The following is an 18,708-nucleotide window of genomic DNA, read 5'->3' on the forward strand; positions in this document are numbered from 1 at the left end:
GAGGCTGTTTGGGACAAATTATAATCATGGACTTTTTCACTTATTTGCTTTTCCACATATTCATGAAGGGCCAGGTAGTTTCCTGGCACAAGTACAAACTTGTATTACTTAATGGGGGGCGATTAAAATGTTTTATGGGTGCCTGAAGGAGAAATTAAATTGTTGCTCCATTCGGGCGTCAGTGCCCTGTGTGCGCCCAAAAGCACAGGGTTTAGCCGCTAAACTGTCTAAAGTGCTTTGGGCATTCAAGCTCCTGTGAATTTTAAATGAGCCCATAAACATGACCTTTTTTGGGAATCTGTAATGTAATGCCGCTGGACCTAATGCCGGCAGACTAAATACCGACAGTGGAAGGCCGAACAATGAAGATCCCAACTAGGGCTCGTAAGTACCCTAACCCTCCCTTTTCCCCCCCCTAACCCTCCCTTAGGGGTGCCTAACCCTAACCTCCCCCCAGTGTTACCTAACCCTAAGTCCCCATTGGGGGTGCCTAAACCTAACCCCCCCTTCCCGCACCCTGAACCTAACCCTCCCGGGGGGTGGCCTAACCTTAACCTCCCCCCAGTGGTACCTAACCCTCCTTTCGCCTAGCCTAACCCTCCCCGGGGGGGTGGCTAACCCTAAATCCCCCGGGGGTGCCTAAACCTAACCCTCCTCCTGCGTGGCTAACAGCTACAAAGCCCCGGCTTACCTTCATTTGGGATGGCGGGCGTTGGGATTTTGGCATTGGGCTAAAGATAGGCGTTGGGATTTAGACGCCTATTTTTAGTCCCTCGTTGAGTTTTCCAGTGTCGGTACTCCGATGGACGGCATTCCGGATGGCCAGTGGAGTAACTACTGCCCCCGCCAGCCCCCGCGGTGGCTTGGAGGCGCTGGGTAGCTTGGGGGCGACAGGTGCAGTAGTAGTAACTACGGAGGGTGCAGGGGGTGTGGTCGCACTCCCTGCACCCTACATCTGCCGGGCACCCGCTGAGTGTGTTACCAGCGGGCGCCCGGCTCCTATTCAAACCCCCGGCGGCAGCCGGAGGACAGAGCTCCCTCTGTCTTCCGGGTCCCGCAGGGCACTATGGGAGTGACGTAATGACGTCACTCCCATAGTGCCGAGGAGCGGACGCCGGGGACGGAGCTCAGGAGTGAGCTCCGACTTCCGGGTCCCGCAGAGCACTATGGGAGTGATGTAATGACGTCACTCCCATAGTGCCGAGGAGCGGACGCCGGGGTATGGACGGCAGCAGCACTGGAGCGGGGATAAAGGTAAGTGTTTGTGTTTTTTTTCTTTTGTGTGTGTGTGTTTGTGTGCGCGCGGAGGGGGGGAGCAACTACAGGCGGCTAACTACAGGCGGCTAACTACTAGAAGGGGCACTAAAGGAGGCTAAATACAGGGGGCTAACTACAGGCGGTTAACTACTAGAAGGGGCACTACAGGGGGCTAACTACTAGAAGGGGCACTACAGGGGGCCCTGCATAATGGGCACTACTACAGGGGGCACTACTTTGATGGGCACTACTACAGGGGGCATTGCATAAGGGGCACTACTGCAGGGGGCATTGCATACGGGGCACTACTGCAGGGGGCATTGCATACGGGGCACTACTGCAGGGGGCATTGCATAATGGGCACTACTACAGGGGACATTGCAAAAGGGGCACTACTACAGAAGGCATTGTATAAGGGGCACTACTACAGGGGGCATTGCATACGGGGCACTAGTATAGGGGGCATTGCATTTTGGGGCACAACTATAGGGGGCACTGTATAAGGGGCACTAATTTGATACACAGTTTACAGGTTATAAACTATGTTCTCAATAATCTGGTTCTACACAGACATAAAAACTGTGCAACCTGTCTTGAGCTGAGGTGACGGACTGGCAGGAGCAGAAAGGTGGGTTGGTGAAGTAGATCTGTCAGGGTGGGATGTAATGGGCATTACTGTTTGGCATAATGTGTATTTGGCATTACTGTGTGCACAATGTGCTATTAGGGGCATTACTGTGTGGCATAATGTGTAAGGGGCATTACTGTGTGGCATAATGTGTTGTATGTGGCATTACAGTGTGGCATAATGTGAAATAGGGGCATTACAGCATGGCTTAAAGATAAAGTTATACCAGACTATCACTTTATTGCTGGGTTTGGACCCAGCTTAGCCACTGTGCACCTGTAAACAACAGACAGTGCACATGCAAGCATAGGCTACTGGGGCAGGATCCCTACAGGTTACAATGGGTAACGCCACCTAAATATGGCATTCGCTATCAGAGCCAAGCTCCAAAAGCGTAAGCTTATAGTAGCTCACTAAATTGGACTGCCTATAATGTCTCCTGCCATATAGCTGTAATAGATACCGGTTGATTGGTCAACAATAAAAAAAGGTCAACATTCAGAAGGTCGACACATTCTGGTTGTTGACAGTAAAAAGGCAGACATGGTCATTAGGTCGACCATCATTCGGTAGACATGTATTTAGGTAGACTGTATTAAATTGTCGACACAATCAAAAGGTCGACATTTAACACGTCGATACAAAACTTTTTTGATACTTGATTTTTCCATGATTTTTAGGGTTAGTGTAAAATAAAAAGAATTTATGTTGACATTTTAGTGTTGATATGCTAAAAGTCGACATCTTGACAGTGTCGACCATTTAACCCTGCTGACCTAAATACATGTCTACAGAATGATGGTCGACCTAATGACCATGCCAACATTTTTACTTTCAACATTCAGAACCAGTTGACCTTCTGAATGTCAACTTTTATACTGTTAACCTTTGATATCACACCCGCTGTTATACACTGCCCTGAAATTAAATATTCCGGAAAGCCTGCGGAAACAGCAGCTTACTCATGATTCTGGATGATAAGTAGGCTCCTTAGTATTGAAATACGTTTTTATAAAGGTTTCCAGGATTCATTTAAAGCTTCATATATTCTAGATGCATCGGCTACTGCTACCTGCACATAATGGAGATAGCCATTTTGGCCACTGACCCAATATTCAGCAGGCTGCAGCATATACATTCACTTGGAACTAATGATATAATTAAGACAGGATATAAAAAGTGCCTCATGCCTTAGTGATGTCACCAATTCCTAGTACATTGATAAGCTAAATATTAGTTCAGGCCACAGCGTGGCTGACCCAACATTGTATAGGTGAAAGGTACACTTTGAAGCTTGAAGTTTAGCATGTAATTTAAATGTACAGCTTCAGCTTACTGGGACAATATTCCATTTCACTTATTGTTACAGTCTGAAATACTAGACAGTACAGTGTGTACCTGACAAACTAGGGGGGATTCATGATGGGTATGAATGCAGCACTCATTGCCCACATTATTTTGTATGGTGGATTTCCCACTAGGCACGTGAGGCACATGCCTAGGGGCACCGCAACAGGCTCCCCTGCATGAGAGCCATGTGATTTATTATTATATTTTTGTTATTACAACTTACTTTTCTAATTTTGCAACTGGCAGGAGGGGAGGGTAATGGGCAGTTGCTGGCTGGCAACTTTTATCCTGGGGGGCAAATGCATGCAGGCGGCCCTGGCAGAGGAGTAGCGTGTAGCCGGGGTGCGCGAAGAATATGCGTCCTACGGCGCCCCCCCCCCCCCTCAAGTGTTCCATGGAGGAGGCAGGTCCATATGGGATTATTGTAAGGTAAAAATAAAGATTAGGGCAGCCCCCTGTCATAGTGTCCATATGCAGTGCCCCCGTGTGCCACAGGAGAGAACACCCTTATGCAGGCCTCCAGTAGTGCCCCCAGTAGTGATCCCCCCTATGCAGTGCCCCTTGTGCCCCAGTAGTAAGCCCCTTATATAGTGCCCCCAGTAGTGGTCCCCCCTGTGCAGTGCCCCTTGTGCCCCCAGTAGTAAGCCCCTTATATAGTGCCCCTAATAGTGGTACCCCCTTTATATAGTGCCCCCAGTAGCAGTCCACACCACATGCAGTGCCCCCAATAGTGGTAACCCTTATGCAATGCCCCTTAAATAGTGGCCCCAGTTGTAGTCCTCCCCCCTATGCAGTACCCCCAGTATTGCCCTTTACATAGAGCCCCTAGCAGTGGTCCCTCGATGCAGTGCCCACAGTGGTAGTCCCCTCCCCCTATGTAGTGCCCCTAGTAGTAGTCCCCTCCCCCCTATGCAGTGCCCCCTAGTAGTAGTCCCCTCCCCTTGTAGTGCCCCTAGTAGTAGTCCCCCCCTTTGTAGTGCCCCCAGTAGTAGTAGTACCCCCCTTGTAGTGCCCCCAGTAGTAGTAGTCCCCCCTTGTAGTGCCCCAAGTAGTAGTAGTCCCCCCATTGTAGTGCCCCCAGTACTAGTAGTCCCCCCCTTGTAGTGCCCCCAGTAGTAGTAGTAGCCCCCCTTGTAGTGCCCCCAGTAGTAGTAGTCCCCCCCTTGTAGTGCCCCCAGTAGTAGTAGTCCCCCCCCTTGTAGTGCTCCCAGTAGTAGTAGTCCCCCCCCTTTGTAGCACCCCCAGTAGTAGTAGTCCCCCCTTTGTAGTGCCCCAGTAGTAGTCCCCCCCTGTAGTGCCCCAGTAGTAGTCCCCCCCTTGTAGTGCCCCAGTAGTAGTCCCCCCTTGTAGTGCCCCCAGTAGTAGTAGCCCCCCTTGTAGTGCCCCCAGTAGTAGTAGTAGTCCCCCCCTTGTAGTGCCCCCAGTAGTAGTAGTCCCCCCCTTGTAGTGCTCCCAGTAGTAGTAGTCCCCCCCCTTGTAGTGCTCCCAGTAGTAGTAGTCCCCCCCTTTGTAGCACCCCCAGTAGTAGTAGTCCCCCCCTTGTAGTGCCTCCCATTAGTAGTAGTCCCCCCCTGTAGTGCCCCAGTAGTAGTCCCCCCCTTGTAGCGTCCCCAGTAGTAGTCCCCCCCTTGTAGTGTCCCAGTAGTAGTAGTCCCCCCCTTTGTAGTGCCCCCCAGTAGTAGTATTAGTAGTCCCCTTATAGTGCACCCAGTAGTAGTAGTCCCCAGTAGTAGTAGTCCCCTCTCCCTTGTAGTACCCCCAGTAGTAGTAGTCCCCCCTTGTAGTGCCCCCAGTAGTTGTAGTCCCCCACCCCCCTTGTAGTGCCCCCAGTAGTAGTAGTCCCCCCCCTTTATAGTGCCCACCGTAGTGCCAGACACCCCCGCCCCGCTGTAGAGACACGTAATATAAAAACAAATTAAAAATACCCACTTACCTGAATCCCCGCTCCTGCGCCGCTATCTGCTCCTCCGATCAGTCCTCCCGGGCCGGCCGCTCTACATTATGGGAGAGACGTATGACGTCACGCTCTCCCATTACCCACTGCGGGAGCCGGAAGATGGAGCGGCTCCTGCAGTGGGCGCAGGCAGCAGCAGCTAATGAGAGTCTGACAGACTCTCATTGCTGCTGACTAAAGCAAACACACAGCTGCCAGCGCCGGCTGCTGTGTGTTTGTCACTTGTGTAGCGCTGACCGAACTCCGTCCGGTCAGCGCTACACACGCGGTGCAGTCTGTGTCACAGTGACACAGACTGCACCGCCGGCCCGCATGACGCTGCGGCCCGGGGGGCACATGGCACCCTGCCCCGCCAGCCCGCCACTGGTAATGGCAGCAAATTGTGGTGCAGGAGGTGGTGGCGGTGCGTGGTAGGTTTTATTGTGGCTGGCTTGGTGATATGAAGGCATCGGTATCGGTCCAGACATGAAAGAGGCAAAGGGGGTAGTAACATGTTGGGGAACCAGCTGCAGCAGTGTCACTGACACCAGTATTAATAGGCATATGGGACACTGAGTGGTTGAATGTGGGTACTAATTACCTGGGCCCGGGCTTGTTTAAGGGGTCCAGGTCAGCTGTGCAGCGAGAAGAAAGCCCTACTCTTTGGCAGACGCCACCCATGGTAATTTTCATTAGTTTTTTGGGATTTCACCAACCTTACCATCACCAGAGCCCATCATTGCTCTCTATAGCCCTGGCCATTAATAGTCTTATGCATATTAGTAATTATTATTGCTGGAATATTACTGATCCTTTTCTGGGCAATACTATAGTACTCTTGGTGGCTTATTACCGGCCAGTACTACAACTTATTATTATCCTTTATTTCTATGGCGACACAAGGGTTCCCGCAATGCCTTACACAGTACATAATTGAGCAGAACAAGAGAACAACAGCAGTCATAACACTCAAATAAGAAGTACTGAGTTCAGAGGTCAAGTGTTAGGTGCTGAACGTAAGGGAAGGTGAAGCACATGGGGGAAGAGTTGCATATGACTGGAAACTTCTGACATTTTGTTACACATACTATTGGTTGCTTATTATTACTGAGTATTAGTGTTACTGCTGGCATATTTCTCTGCACTAAGTGGTGACTTAGTCACCGGTATTACTGTTACTTCCATGTCTGGGCATTACTACTGGCTGAAGAAGTATTAATTACTGTGAAGCAATTGTGTCTGGCACATGCCAAGGGGTTTGCTAGCCATATAGCAGCACTGTGGCACCCTGCCCACCCTGCATGTGGGGAATGACAGGACTTTGTGAACAGGCTCTATGGTGTCACAGTCTTATTCTTCCTATAGCAGAGCACCAGATGTGGATACTGAGGGGTCTATTTACTAAGCAGTGTTAAGACAAGTGAAAAGTGAAGAGTGAAAAGTGATAAGGTGCCATTCACTCAGCTCCTGACTGCCATTTCACAGGTGTTTGAAATATGACAGTTGGGAGCTGATTGGCTGGCACCTTATCACTTTTCACTCTTCACTTGTCTTAACACTGCTTAGTAAATAGACCCCTCTATGCTGTAATGGTGCGTACACACTGGGCGATCAGGAAAGACAGTACGATTACGACATCGTAATCGTACCATCGATCCTGATCCCCTGTAGTGCCTACACTGAACGATCAGTCATTCAGTGTAGGCTCACTCCCGCATCGCTGAACATGCACAATCTGACGTTATCGACAGACTGTGCTGCATGTTCAGGCGATGGACATTGTCGGGAACGACCAGCGGGAGAGCGCATCGCTGGACGTTTCCGTTATTATAGTGCACGATTTGTGCACGATTACTGAGCGATTGCACGATTACGATGTCGCCCAGTGTGTATGCACCTTAAGTGCTGTCTGGTAAAACACACGTGCCCTGAGGATCCTTAGTGTTGTATTTGTATTGCAACAGTATTTTATTTTCCCAGCATCATTTTATTAGCAAAGCAGCACTTACATGAACACATAGACACAACTACCAATAATTACAGTCACTTGATATTGAAGCTGGGACATACAGAACAGGGAAACTTTAATACTTCAAAAGTGAAAGATGAGGAGTGGTAGGGGATTGGGGTAGAGAGAGACAAAGGGAGCCCCTGTAAGCCACTGACTTTCTATGGAACAAGCTCAAGAAACTACAGAAATTCAAACTGTAAATGATGTATGGAAATGATACACCCATGGAGAATAGAAAAAGTTATTGCAGAGTGGGATGCTAATAATATAATTCTTGTATTAGGAATTTTACATGCAATTGATTACAGTAGCAATCACAGGGGCGTTGGTGCCCGTCCTTCCAGGAGACCGCTATGTGGCATTATGGCAGTGCGGATATGCTGGACTAGTTGGTTCAGGGCACAGGTTCTCAAACTTGGTCCTCAGGACCCCAAACAGTGCATGTTTTCCATGTTTCCTCACAGAATCACAAGTGAAATAATTAGCTCCACATGTGGATCTTTTACAATGTGTCAGTGAGTAATGAATACACCTGTGCACCAGATAGGTGACCTGCAAAACGTGAACTGTGTGGGGTCCTGAGGACCGAGTTTGAGAACCACTGGTTTAGGGGTTTGGATAAAACCGGGATAGGTATTCTGTGGAGTAAAGGATTGTGGCACCAGTCACCACGTGAATCGGGGCCCTAGCATCAGATCAATAGAAGGAAATTTTGGGCTAACCAAAGAAGCAACAATGTGAGAGCAATTCTTCCACCAGAAGTGAAGGCTTAGATCATGATGGGGATGATATACCACTTAAGATACAGTCTGAAAGAATTCTCTTTAATCCCAACTCATATGGATGAGTTCCCGGATGCTATCTAATAGCTTCCCAGGACTCTTTGTCCAAGGATACTGCCACCTGCTATTCCTATTTAAATTATAATGAATATTTATCAACATTAGGTGGTAAATTTAAGTTACTATATAGAATAGAGATCATCTTTTTGGATTTGAGGAGATTTTGAGACAGACCTTATAATGGTAGAAGGGACCTGTAAGGCAGAGAAATCAGGCAGGCTCTGCAGAGTAGTAAGATTGTTTGGCTATCTGAACTTTTGGCTGTTCCAAGTCACAATGGCATCCAGTGTCAGGAGCAGAGGAAATAGTGGGTGTTTCCATGGTGTGTTCGGTGCAGACATGAGCTGGTGTGTCTTTGTGGCTGTGTCTGAAATAGCAGTATTAGTACTGTGTCAATTGCTGATGACATATTAGTAAAACATAAAGTCTTCCTGCTTTTCATCTTTTATTTACATTTTAGTAAACTAATTAAGAAAAAGTGAAATGAAAATGTAATGTGTGACTCTTTGAAGGGGATGTAGTTAGTAGACAGACGGATGGCATGCTGCCGGTCTGAATGTAGATGGCAGAAGCCTGACACGGGACTTATTAGAGGCGTCGAAATACTGACACCTATCTTAGGGGAGGGTTAGGTTTACCCACGAAGGGTGAAGACTAAGCTGGGTACACACTGACAGATACATTGGCCGATCAATTTTGTGTACCCGCGATATGTTGGTGAACGCCGGCGTTCACCGACTCATCACATTGGCTGTGCTGCACAGCCGATGGACAGATATGTCTGCTGACATATCTGTCCATCGGCAAGTGTGTACGGGCGGTCGGCAGCCGGAAGCTCACCACTGACATCACTGGTGATGTCAGTGGTGCCTACCACAAACTGCAGGCGTTCCTTCGGGAACGCCTCCATTTGTGTAGCCACCCCCCCCCTGCCCGCCTCCAAAATGGGGCGAGCTGTCAATCACAGTCGATAGACTTCCCGTTTTGGTGCGAGACCCGTAGCGACGGAGCGCCAGTCACTTGCCGGGTCTCGCACATGCGCACTCCGGGGGCGGCACATGCGCAGGGGGAAAGCATTGACCCGCTTGCAAGCGCATAGCGCTCGCGAGCAGGTCTGAATCAGTCCAACCGGATGATCAGACAGCGATCGTCTGATCGTTATCAGATCGTTGCCATCGTACCAAGGGCCTGATTCTGACCCGGTCGCAAGCGCTGTGCGCTCACAACCGGGTCAATGGTGGGCCAGTGCACATGCATGAGACCCGGATAGTGATGGGCAATCTGTCGCTCCGGGTCTTGTACCAAAGGGGGCATGCTGTCGATGTTAAGTGACAGCACGACCCCATTGGTGGGTGGGCCAGGGGAGTGGCTGCCCAAACGGAGGCGTTCCCATCTGAACGCCTCCGATTGGGGCCGGCCCCACTGACATCACGAGTGATGTCAGTGGAAGAGATTTCGGTTCTGTTAGAGCAAAATCTCTCTGGGGCTTGCAGCAACGAGACCCTACCACAATGGTCTTGACCATCGCGACCATCTTCCTGGCCGCTCGCATAGCTGTGGGTGACCGTTCTTTAGGGTCTAAAAAAAACCCCTAAAGAACGGCCCTGATTCAGAGCGAGTGCTCTGTCAGAGCGTCCGGGTCTGAATTAGGGGTGTGCACCGGCCACTTTTCGTGTTTTGTGTTTTGGTTTTGGATCTGGATCTTTCTTCGTGTTTTGGATCTGGATTGGTTTTGCCAAAACCACCCTTCCGTGTTTTGGGTTCTGGGTTTTGTGTTTTGGATCTGTATTTTTTTGAAAAAAAGCATAAAAACAGCTAAAATCACAGAATTTGTAGGTTTTTCTGCTCCTATGCTATTATTAGCCTCAATAACCTTAATTTCCACTCATTTCCAGTCTATTCTGAATACCTCACACCTCACAATAGTGTTTTTATGTCCAAAAGGTTGCACCGAGGTAGCAGGATGACTATGCTAAGCGACACGAGTGGGCGGCACAAACACGTGACCCATCTAGGCGTGAAACTGCAGTGGCAGACAGGATGGCATTGAAAAACTAGGCCCCAAACTGTACATAATGCAAAGAAAAAAAAGAGGTGCAAGATGGAATTGTCCTTGGGCCCTCCCACCCACCCTTATGTTGTATAAACAGGACATGCACACTTTAACAAACCAATCATTTCAGCGCCAGGGTCTGCCACACAACTGTGGCTGAAATGATTGGTTCGTTTGGGCCCCCACAAAACAAGCTGGCAATTAATCTGTCCCTGCACAAACTGGCTCTACGGAGGCAAGATGTCATCCTCATCCTCCTCATCCACCGATTCCTCACCCTCTTCAGTGTGTACATCCTCATCCTCACAGAGTATTAATTCGTCCCTGCTGGAACCACAGGTCCCTCTGTACGTTCTGGAGGCTGGTCTCCCTGGAAGAGTTGATAATTCATTTTATGAACATCATCTTCTCCACATTTTGTGGAAGCAACCTCCTACGCCTTTCGCTGACAAGGTTCCCGGCTGCACTAAACACTCTTTCGGAGTACACACTGGAGAGGGGGCAACTCAGGTAAAATAGAGCCAGTTTGTACAGGGACCTCCAAATTGCTTCTTTTTCCTGCCAGTACAGGTACGGACTGTCTGACATGCCTACTTGGATGCTGTCACCGATGTAATCCTTTAACAGACAGACGCACGCTTGTCGCTGCTGCTTTGAGGATTCAAGTGCGGCTACAGCCCACACAATTCACAAAGACAGAAAAAAGAAGATGAATATTTTAATTGTTTGTGTAGCACACTTTGAGGGTGTCACCACCCTTTAACAGACAGACGCACGCTTGTCGCTGCTGCTTTGAGGATGCAAGTGTGGCTACATCGCACACAAGTCACAAACACATTAAAAAAAATTTTTTTATTTTTTGGAGCACTTTGAGAGTTACAACACCCTTTAACAGACAGACGCACGCTTGTCGCTGCTGCTTTAAGGATGCAGGTGCGGCTACAGCCCACACAATTCACAAAGACAGAAAAAAAAAGAACAATATTTTAATTGTTTGTGTAGAACACTTTGAGGGTGTCACCACCCTTTAACAGACAGACGCACGCTTGTCGCTGCTGCTTTGAGGATGCAGGTGGAATCTAGACGGGATTTGGAACAGAGGACACACTACCTCCATCAATTGTCTAAATCCCACTGCACTAATGTCGGATACCGGACGCACGTCAAACACCAACATAGCAGTCAAGGCCTCAGTTATACGTTTTGCTTCAGGATGACTGCTGTCGTACTTCATCCTCATCGCTAGGGACTGTTGGAGGGTCAATTGTTTAGTAAAAGTAGTGATGTTCCTACTTCCTCTCTGGGATGATGAACAACTCCCAGCAGCAGCAACAGCACTAGGAGGAAGTGGTTCTTGATCTTTCCCTATTTTATTTTTATCGGAGAAAGTTTGGTCCTCCATTTATGTTATATTGATATATATACGTGCGGCTAAAGCGCACACAAACACAGAAAATATTTTTTTATTTTTGCTGGAGAGTAGTGCACTTTGTGGGTTACACCACCCTTTAAGAAATGAGCCAGCCGGCTCTTTACTTATGGGACACAGGCGCACGCTTGGCGCTGCTCCTTTGTTGATGCACGTGCAGCCACAGTGCACACAAGTCACAAACACAGAAAATATATATTTTTTTGGTTTGGAGTGTACTTTGGGGGTTACAGAACCCTTTAACGGTCAAGCCAGCCGGCCCTTTACTTATGACACAGGCGCACGCTTGGCACTACTTTGTTGATGCACGTGCGGCTACTGTGCACACAATTCACAAACACAGAAAATATATTATTTTTTTAGCACTTGGGGGGAGCACCCCTGATGGACAGAGCACCCCCTGGACAACACTACAGCGCCCCTTTAGGACTGGGACACTGCACAGGACTTTGGAGTGGACACAGCCCCTATGGAGAACTGACTGCACAACACAGTCCAGCCAGCCCCTATGGACTTTGAAGTAGTGGACACAGCCCCTATTAACAACAGCAGCACAGCACAACACAGCCAGCCCCTATGGACTTTGAAGTAGTGGACAACAGCAGCACTACACTACACTACACTACACAGCCCTAACTCCCACCCTCCCTCTTCACTGTCCACAGCCGAGTGAGAAAATGGCGCCGACGCGGGTACCTTATATAGGATCCAAAACCCGCGAGACTCGGAAGGCGGGATGATGACGTTTTGCCTCGATTTCAGATCCGAGTCAGGCGGGAAAAGTCGAGCCTGATTCGGATCGGACTCGGATCGGGGGGGCTCGGGGGGGTTCGGATTTCAGAAATCCGAACCCGCTCACCCCTAGTCTGAATCAGGGCCCATGTATACACAGCATAAGAGTTTCATAACTGATATGAAAGGATAAATAGAAGGATTGTGCCAAGGAGCAGACCTGTGAATAATCTGACAGAATTACCCAGAGCTGTTACACTCTATTCAGTGTTGTTTGTGAAATGTTGCTGAGCTCTTGCATCATACGTATTGCACTTATTTATCCTCTGCACCAACAGCTTTGAAGAGGCCCTGTACTTTCAACATATACTGCTGTGCTATTTGATTATACCTAGGACTGTTGTCCTACTATATATGATACTTTAGAGAGGTGCTAATTGGCTAAACACTCACATAAGACAGAAAACACAAAACTATATTTGAACTGTAGTTACTTTAGAAGAATGATGTGTTGTGAAACTCTCAAAGTAGTATTTCTCAATTTCCTGTCCTGCACGGCCATGAGTGTTCTGTGTAACAGTGATTATCTGAAAAGAACTATTGGAAATGTGAACATAGGGCCTGATTCACTACGGATCGCTGTTGTGATCGCAGCTGCGATTACGCACGCAGACCCACTGTGAAAATATGCTTATGTTTGCAATCACAATGCTGTCGCAGGCCAACATAAAGATGGCAACTTCCCCTTTCTCACAGCCGTAATACTTTGCAAGTCTGCGAAAATATCGGTACCATCAAGTAACATCGGAGCCTCATGCACAATTACTCAAGGTCAGACCTTACTCAGAAATTGCTAACCTCGTCACACGCTGAGGGAGCTCAAGCTACGCATGCCGTCGCAGTGGAATATTTATGCACGCACCTGTAGCGGCATTCAAATGCACTGACACACCTGCGTTTTGCCGACCCCCCCTTCAACACCCCCAAATGATCACTTTCTGTCAATCGCTCTGCGATTTGTCTGCGTCGTCTCTGTGATCGCAATACGATCGCAGTGATACTTTCGCGCATGCCACTGCGATACATGCGCAGTACACAACAATAGGCCATCTGCGTGCGTAATCGCAATAGCTATCCGTAATGAATCAGGCCCATAGTCTGAATATAAACAGCAGGTGGGCTATTTTGTAGCAAATCCATATGCATGAACTCCATAGATATGTCAGTATTACCTGCTTTCAAATCACATACAACTTTCCAGAGTATAAAGCCCCTTTCACACATGTGACCTGGGAAATTGATGGGTCTAGCAATCCAGCAAATTCCCAGGTCTCTCAGCCTGATCTTGGTAAGGAGCTGGGTCGTGATCCTAGGACTCCAACCTGCGTCGACCCCTTTCACACATAGGGCCGTATTCCATTAGGCTGCGAAAACCGTTATCGGCGACACTTGATGTCATTTTCGCAGGTTTGACTTATGCCCATATTCAATTTTCTCAATTTTTCGCCGGAGCGAAGTCTATGCATTCTGACCTGCGAAAAAGTATCACCATTGAATAGGTGGCGAGAACAAATGCAGAATTGGGGTTTTGGGGTGCAGACTTCCAAAAACCACCCTGCACCCCTTGGACAGTCCCCAAAAGTTATTTTGTGTCAAAACATTTTAAAAAAGGACCACAGGATAACCCAAAAAAGGTACTTTCATTTTGGGGGAAAAAAAATAAAAAAATTGGGAGACAAACTTCTAAACTAATGAAATAGACTCAGGGGGGTCCCCAAGTATGTGGCAGATGTTTTTTTTTTATTGCATGTGGTTGCGGCAGGTGGATCTTTCACGATTTTTAAAACTTCACATTAGCCACTTTAAAATATGCTAGTACCCATTTTCATGTACCCCAAATTTGATGGGACACCTTATTGTTCCCCAAAAAAGTTGTTAAATGCTATTCTTCACCACTATCCCAAAGACGCTATACAGCACCTATTGAGACCGTTTAAAGACCCCACATACCTTTAGCAGAGCTATTTGGGAGTACCCATAGTGATCCCCATGTCAGAGCATCTTTTGGGGGGTGTCAGGATGATTTCCCTAAAATGATAGGACTTTTCGCCAATTTCCTTTTCACCGGGTCCCGTTTTCGCCGCAATGAAATTGAATACGGGGAATCGCAGGGACGAGCGCGATCAGTTTTCACTTCCAAAACCTCCGATGACTGCGAAAAGTCCGGCAACTGACTTTTCGCCTCAAATTCAATATGGCCCATAGTCTAGACCCGGGTCGGACAAAAACCTGGGTATTTATGTCTGAAAGGGGTATAAGAAGTTCTCCAATGCAAAATTGCCTTTAAGAATTATTAGTTTAGCAAACTGTAGGATTCTGTACTGGTCGTTAGTAGTACACTGTTTAGGGAATGTATCCAGTGGCAGAACTACTACCATGCTAGGGATGTGACCGTCAAGGGGTCCAGAGTGGAGGTGCCCCGGACCTCCTAGGAACTGCACCACTTGCACCTATGGTAGTTACACCCTTGGTTAACATATATTACATTTAGGGATCTGAAACATTGGTAGGCTTTAAAAAAGGTGGTTTGATTAAAAACACATTTTAAAGTTGAATTGCACATTATCTGTTTAGTAAAGATGAGGTCATGTGACTAGATGTCAGACACACTGACAGTGGGATACAGGAAAGACTAGTCCTCTTGGGTCAATCCAGTTAGCATGTTGCACATCAGTTAATCTGCATTATGAACAAGCTTGCGATGTAATGGTATAGGTCACAAAGCAGGACATCTGGTAATTGCTTGCAAATAATGGGAATCTCATAACAACTGGGTGTTTAACACTGAGCATGGATGACTATCAACAATTAACTCCTTTCAGCAGATTTAATAGTTACCAATTACTGAAAGCAGTTTAGAAGTTGTCTAGTGTAACTTATCTAGCAGAGTTAAAGGCTTTCAAGTGAAATAATTGTTTCATGCAAGTAAAGTGACAAAGTTTTCCCAAGTTATTATGTTACAAATCACTAAAATCCATAACAACAAACGGTTCATGTTTTCATTATGCTGTGTTTATAATGCAGATGATATATACCCATTTCACATCAGTATGCCGGGTCGCACCCAGGATTTTGTTCACAGGTCCATCCCTGGTGTAACCCGGCTGAGACCCCTTTCAGACTTCCACCACCATCACATGCTGAACCAGTGCTCATCTCCAAGTGCTGGTTCTTCCTATGCAGTGAACGGGACCCGGGTCGCATCGACCCAGGTTACCCATTCACACTGCATCACGAGCCGGGTTGAACCCTTCTAGTGACTTAAATGTGAAGCATTTTGCACTGTCCACTTGTACTTTTGTGAAAAGCGCTGTTCTAGGTGCACTTCTGTCAATGTAAAAACATTTCCAAACAGACACGTGACAAAGGCGGCCTTGATCTGCAAACCCACAAAAATAGACACAGATTGATATCTGGTAGAAGTTCATGGACCGGGAAAAAGGTGTGCACATTCACAAGTTCATGGTGGACAGATAGCACATTTGCATTCATACACAATTATGTTTATAGGGGATCAACCAATGGAAACTGTTTTGCTTAACATCTCAGTGTCATTTCAATTACTACCTGCAAAGGTAAGTTTACTAAAAGCAATGGGCGTGTCAAATAAGTAAATCTGTTTAAAGGGTAAATGAGTTTAATGCTGAGAACCCCCCACCCACTATCCTGTCAGACTCCGATATATGGGCTTATGTAATAGGGTGTGGGCTTGTGCCGCTGTGGGAATTCATGAGAGTATTCCCGTATTTTTAAAGCGACAATCATTTTAAATGCAAAAGTTAAGTAAAAATATATTGCTGCTTTAAAAATATGGTAATACTCGTATGATTTCCCGCAGTGGCCAAAGATCTCGCTCTATTAGAATCGAATTGTAATTGGGATTAGGGGTCTTATACAGAGTTGTATAATATTATGACATTCGCTGTGATAATTGGTGGTATATGCATGTGTTACAGCAGCAATGCGCACAGGCGATGATTGAATTGCGATTACGGTTGCAGTGAGGATTCTATCGCAAGTGATTGACAGGAAGTGAACATTATGTGGGAGGTAATGGGGAGTGACAGCTAAAATGGCGGCGTGTTCCGGACATTTTCAGAGAGTGTTTCCGGCAGTATCTGCAATCCTGTATGCAGAGAACATGGCTCCAGCATCTCAGGTATGGCGTTAATGCTGCGCAACCATAGACTCGCTCAAGGAGTCTGTTTGCCTGACCTGCATCTGATGCTGCATATGTATACGCAGTTACAGACAGCTACGAAGGCTTCGGTGACCGTTCAAACTGACAGGCACGTCTGCGTCTCTCCATTCACTCCCCCGTCACCACCCCGAAAAGCTCACGGCGTGTCACTCACTCTGCAATGGATTCCACAGTGCATCCGTAATCATAGTGCGATTGCCGTGCATGCACATTGCACTGCATGCGCAGTACGCAACAATCGGCTGATCTGCGTATGCTGTTTCAGTTGCGATCAATGCTGATTCAGGCCCTAAGTTTGAACTTGATGATGGGAATGATGGTGTGTGTGCTCCTGGACAGAAGGTGTTGAGCAGGAGAGGGAAGCCCATCATTCATGAATTGCATGACATTGTAAAGTGCAGAAAAGTGTTATTTCATTTTGTGTATGACTGTGGCACTTGTCAGTTTGGGAAGATAATCTATCTTGAACCAGCCAAAATTTGAATCCACTAACACGAGGTGCTCATTCACCCACCAAATAAAAAGATCTGCAGCAACGATTGACCAAGGGAGGTCAGGGGGTAAATGTACTTAAGTGAGAGTTTTTAGAAGTGGACATGTTGCCCATAGCAACCAATCAGATTCTAGCTATTATCTTATGGAAGGTGCTAGTTAAATGTAAAGTAGAATCTGATTGGTTGCTATGGGCAACATCTACACTTCGACAGTAATAACTCTCACTTTAGTAAATTTACCCCCAGGAATCTCATGGAGAGTGAGTGTTTCCTTGGGATTATGTTACGATCCGTTACCAGGATTTCTGTTAACCTTAGCAGTTTCTAATCCTGGCTGTTGCTAGGCAGGAAGGGAGCAGTAAATATTGTGGAAGCTTTCAGCTGCAGCCAGTTTGTAATCTTGCTCTCAGTGTGTATGCAGTTCAGCTGTATTGTAATTAGGAGGATGGTTGTATTGGTTCCTCTTCTTGTTATATTGCATTCACTCCCAGCATTCCCTTCTGGTGACAGCTTATACTTTGTTTTGCTACCTGGTCCATGTATATCGTTGTTCTGGTCTGCTGCACTGCATATGCCCAGCCGTGTGTTGCCAGTTACTACGTTTGTTCCCAGTTACTACAATAATCCACATAGCAAGGCCTGCAGATGAAGTAGCAGCACTGTGTAAGGCAGATATTTGAATATGCAGAAATACAACAGCAGAGATGATATTCACTGTGTAAGTTTGGTAATACTTGCAGTTGGTAGAAACAATTATTCCACAAGAACGTAGCAACTGGGAACAGACACGGCTGGGCATATGCAGAGCAGGAGACCAGAACAACGATACACATGGAACGGACCAGGTAGCAAAACAAGTTATAAGCTATCACCTGAAGGGAATGCTGGGAGTGAATGCAATATAACAGGAAGAGGAACCAATGCAACCATCTTCCTAACAGCTGAACTGCATACACACAGAGCTAGATTGCAAACTAGCTGCAGTTGAAAGCTGCCACAATGCTGACAGCTTCCCTGCTGCCTAGCAAAAGCCAGGACTAGAAACTGCTAAGGTTGTCAGAAATCCTGGTAGCGGATCGTAAGAGGTGATGGACCCATCATCGCAGATACAATCTGCTCAATGTCAGAAGCCACTGAGAGCCAAAACAGGTCATCCTTAGTTTGCCACATGGTGGCCTCACACCCAGGGTGCCCCAGGTAGGCCTGTTGAGCATAGAAACCTTAAAGGACATAAGGTGTCACAAAACACTGACCACACAGGAGGACACCATCTGAGAGGTTCAATTCACTGCAAAAGGCAAAGAAAGGGTAGATGTTAAGAGACAGTTCCTTGGAGGAGAAGTCCAGCCATGCAGGAAAACACAAGACAACCATTCGCAGTGCTCATCCCTGAGTGTGGCACTATGGAGTACTTCCATGTGCATGGAGGAGAGGACATCAAACTCCATGACCTCCAGATCATCATCAGCAGCAGGAACACCTGATTCTGAAGGTGAGCATGTGATAAGGTGTCAGCAACATGACGGTCCTTACCATGTTTGTACACCACGTCCAGATGGTACCATTGGAACTTGAGCATGAAATGGTGAATTTGTGCTGAGGCAATACGCAGGGGTTTGCAGAGAATGGTAACCAGGGGCCAGTGGTCTGTTTCAACCAGCACTGGACTCTCACCTCTCAAAGATGAACCTGTGAAACATTTCACATGGAAACACTAG

This window comes from Taudactylus pleione, unplaced genomic scaffold (genome assembly GCF_031769625.1).
Source record: "Taudactylus pleione unplaced genomic scaffold, aTauple2 ptg000162l, whole genome shotgun sequence".
Lineage (NCBI taxonomy): Eukaryota > Metazoa > Chordata > Amphibia > Anura > Myobatrachidae > Taudactylus > Taudactylus pleione.